The 4,618-nt window shown below is 43.0% G+C and overlaps 1 pseudogene; it reads right to left on the bottom strand.

Annotated features, from left to right (window-relative positions):
* Nucleotides 1–469: 469 nt before the first annotated feature.
* Nucleotides 470–1,705, bottom strand: LOC120291922 (annotated as a pseudogene).
* Nucleotides 1,706–4,618: the final 2,913 nt, after the last annotated feature.

Here is a 4,618-nt window from a genome sequence, read left to right as displayed (position 1 = left end):
TTAAAAGACAACGATGGATTACAGTCGAAACATAAAATTTCCCATAGAGGTAGAGGAGGAGTTTTTAGCCAATTTAGAGGAAGCTTCTTTGCTCGATGGGTGCGTGCCAGCCAATCTACTGCTCGATTTGCATCACGAGGGCAATATATTACCAATGTGTTGTTGCACTGGGATAACTCCTCTCGGCATCGTTGAACAATTTCTTGTAAATTCCAAAGTGGCTCGGCCCGGCCCATCACGAATTTCACAACCGCGTAGCTGTCACTTTCGCATATCCAGAGAATTGCTTGACTTTTGGCATCCTGCACGTGTCTCGACTGCATCTCTTTTAGATAGTAAATCCCGTGCAACATTGCTTCGGCTTCCACATGTGGTGCCGAAGAAACCCTAGATTCAGCGGCGAAGCCGTCGCACCGTCACCCTCTGTTTGCTCATCACTCCTTTTGGCTAAGTACTCCTTTCCTTTCTCTGCATCCCCTGAACCTTGAAAAAAAAAAAAAAAACATTTCGCACGAAAAAACTCCCAAAGAGTACGCAAGTATGCAAATTCCTTTGGCTCATTATATGTTTGCCCCTATTATGCAAATTCTATCTATTTTTCAGGTCGCTTAGAAGTCCAAGATATTATAGAAAGTCCCCAAAACAAGATGAATTTAGAATACTGACAACACCATACAACTTTCGGCTGGATACACAACAAGATGATTATCTTACCTGATGCTAATGCAACGCTGGTCAGAGGCTTATAGGGCCCACTATTAGAAGACGAAACCTGATCTTTAAACATGCATTCCGTACATTATATTTTCCTGGAATTCTTTTCGAGAACCTTATCCCATGCTAATTCCATCAGGTCCCCCATATCTACCACCACAAAATCTATCTAGACATGTGCACCAAAACCAGAAGCATTCAAAAAGCTCATTTCTTCTCTTTTTTTTTTTTTCTCTCTGTGCTAATGCAAATTAACAAAGCAGATTAATCAGGATGACTCGTTTCTTCTTCTTTCTGACCTTGCCATTACAGAAAAGCGAAACGAACCCGAGCCCGAACAAGCTCATCGTCCTGATCGTTTGATGTGGGGCTGAAAATTCAATTCAGGATTGACCCTCACGCTGGGTCTGTATCTTTGACTTGATATAGAGGGCTGTTTCTGCAAATTCTGCCTCGGGTTGTCCTTGGAGGCGAATTTGTCCTTTGGATTTGGAGCTGAACCGGTCGAGTTGCTCCGCGAGAGGAATTGCAGCGACCGAATCTGTCCTCTGCTCTTGGCGACGTCACAATTAAGTGCACTTGAACTGCCAGGATGGCTTGGGCAGCGGCTTCTCATCCCCTTCGTCGTCGTCGTCGAAGCTGTCCGAAGAGGAGCTCCTTCAGACTCCTCTTCTCCGTGAACGCGGCACTAGAAATCGGAGTCCCAGATGGAGGAGGAGGATGAGACCAATGTATTCGGAAGACAATTACTGTGGTCGGCAGTTACCACTCTGTCCCTCCTCATCTCGTCGGGGAGGATCTTGCCGTCGGAGAAGAGCTCGTCGGCTGAGGAGAGCTGGAGGACGAAACTCGACCCGCCGACGCAGAAGTCGGAGTCGGAGTCCATCAGCAACCGGTCGAGCCTCTCGCCTCGACTGCGGTCATCTTCTTCGACGGGGACGGCGTCGCCGCATTCCTTGAGATCGTGGGAGAAGGAGATTCGAGAGAGAAGTCAGCAACTTGTGGCTTTCGAAGCTTTTGGGATTTTTCGTCTGAGCGGCGCGTGCAAGCAGAGAGGAGAATCTGGATTGTGGGTTTGACGGAGAAAATGAGATGAATGGATGAATGGAGGAAGGGAGGAAGGAAAGGAGGAAGGAAAGGAGGCAAAACCGACGCACAAATGATAGAATTTTGGCCCGTGATGAGGGAAAAACGGAAGCGAAGCGATCGACCTAGGGTTTTTGTTTTGCTACGACACGGAACTTCCATTTTCATGAATCAACCTAATTTTGTGAATCGAGATACCCGGTGAAAAATCGGGTGAATATTCCAAATTGGTGCTTTTCCCGATCAGTAAATTTGTTCAATCTGTACCATTCACTCTTGGTAAGCTAATAAAACATACTTATAAAAAGGAAAATTCCTTTTTAGAAATAACATTTTTCTATCCCTTTGATTGATAGACTAAATCATACTTCATTTATTTTATTTTATTTTCTACGTAAAAGGTGGGGAAGAGAATGGTATATCAACTACATCATCTCTCTTTCAATACTTTGTATCAATTGAGTTTTCAATCGAGATTGAAAGACCCATATAACCTAAAGTGCCCTCAGCAAAACCTCAAAAGGTAGTAGGAAAATGTGAGGAACAACCAAAACCTCAAAACAAAGAACCTAGGATTGTATAGACACCGGTCCACATGTACTGCTCTCAAACCCGAGGGTTACCTCGAGCAGATAAGAAAAAAGTGCACTTGTTTTTCTGTATCTTTCGGAATATTACGGGGGGGGCAATCATGTTAAAGGTCCGATAATTTGGCAAGACTCAACATGGAAGTTGCCAAAATTGTCGTGGTCCCCGTCGCGTATCTTCAGATACATTCGCGGGGTCGGTGACTGTCACCATCATTGAAAATTTTCCTGCTTCATACGCTCAAAGCTCGCGAAGCCTCTTCTCCCCACGGTAGTTCCCCTCGCGAGAGTTGCTGCCCATTATTGTGCATATAGTCAAGGCACGAGGGCACGATCCCCGTTCTCCCTCCTTTCTTCTCTCCTCTTTCTACGATTGAGATACATGTATGGAACGAAAATGCCGAGGGGATAAGATAAGGGGATACGAGGTGAGACGCGTTAACACTTGACACAGTCAACTTTGAGAGAACATTTGCATTAATGGGCGTGCATATGAGATAGTACAATCCTTTACGCCTCTTTAAGGGGGCCAAAAAAAAAAAAAAAATATCGTTTTGGACCATCTGACAAGCCCCTTCATCAAAGCTTTAATAACCATACATACTGCTTTTGGTTAAAGGTCGCTTGCACAACTCAAAAGTTTAAATTTAACCAATTTATAAAACTTGTTATATGTTCGATGAATCTCTAAATAGCTGAGTTTCCATGCTCGTGCATTTAGATTATATAAAAAAATTAATTAGGATGTACTTTTGTATATATCCAATTTTGCATATTAAGAATCTCTCTTTTTCTTAATTAAGGGATCAAGCGGTATCTAATTCCAACTACATCTTTTCAAAAATAAAGACACTTGGATGATTGACATTCATGTATTTATGCATGCTTTTCAGTTGAATTAAACAATGAGTCTTCAATAATGCTTTGACTTGTTGGAACTATTTTTTGTTGAGCAAAGTGAATTATAAATACCAAATCTATATGCAGGCAAATGAGACATCATCAAGCATCCATTTATAAGTTATAATATCAATTTGTCAACAAATTTCAAAAAACAACCTTATTTGCCCCGCATTTCTTTCAATTAATTTTTCGAAAAATGATCTTTAAATGATTCATTTTCCAAATTGAAGGAGTCAGATTCTTTCTTTTTTTTCTTCTCTATAGGCATTTACAAACTGGGTATGAATGGGTAGGGTTCTAGACACCGGACACCGAAACTGAGTGATGTTTAATTAAAAAGCATCCTAGTTTCGTGGGTCCTACAAATTTGAACGCCCCCACCGTCCCATCTCCATCCCTTCCGAGCCTTCAACATTTAGGCCACGTAGCTAAGTCTGTAGCCACTCATTATCGTTTTTCTTGGTAATTGGGAACGCATAGGATCAGGCACCATGTTTCGAACGCTGATTTAGGAAGAGGACGTAATGGACTTTTTAGCCAGATTTACCGTGTGAATTCATGGCTACTAATGGTCAAAGAGACTTGCTTGCATGCTACGTTTGTAGCTCCGGCGGCGTTATTCGACTCGAATGGCGGGCACAAGGATCCCCCCGCCCAACCGACTTTACTCTTACTCGGATTAGGAAATGAGGCAACAACTGACTCAATTCAAGAGTAAACGATGGCTGTGGCACAAATCGAGTATCTCAGTGGTAGGTCTCGATGTGGGTCCAGCCCTTTTTCCTAATCGGTACGATGGAAAGTGGGATCGGACGAGAACGTTCTCGTCTCCAAAACACCATTTTCAATGCTCTACAAGCAGGTAATCTCGGGGTGGGCTCTCCTCCCACTTTATTATTCTCATGTTACTTGTCTTTGCGTCTTTCGTCGGACTAGGACCGTGAATACTTTTGAAGCTTTGACATTCTTTTTACACCACCTCCGTAGAAGCATCATCCCGCTAGTGCGACAAGAGAAGTAGCAAGAGCACCTTACATGTACTATTCCTACTATTGCATGTTCCATCTATCGCCAGTAATTTAAATACTTGTTGATTTTTCAAACCTCAATCACCTCATCGATATCGATGTAGCTGGGTGGTGTATGATAACCATGCAAAATCTTGTCAAATTTAGGCAAAAAGCATAAAATCTCTTCCAGATAAAGACCACCTCCACCTCTGTGAGCCTCAAATGCACGGAACGCACAAAGGACAGGGGGGACAACCATTGCTTCCACTCATGTCGTTTCCTCCCGTAAAGGAAGAAGAAAAGAGCGCTTGATCTCAT

This window comes from Eucalyptus grandis, chromosome 3 (genome assembly GCF_016545825.1).
Source record: "Eucalyptus grandis isolate ANBG69807.140 chromosome 3, ASM1654582v1, whole genome shotgun sequence".
Lineage (NCBI taxonomy): Eukaryota > Viridiplantae > Streptophyta > Magnoliopsida > Myrtales > Myrtaceae > Eucalyptus > Eucalyptus grandis.
This window is presented reverse-complemented; position numbering and strand designations above follow the sequence as displayed.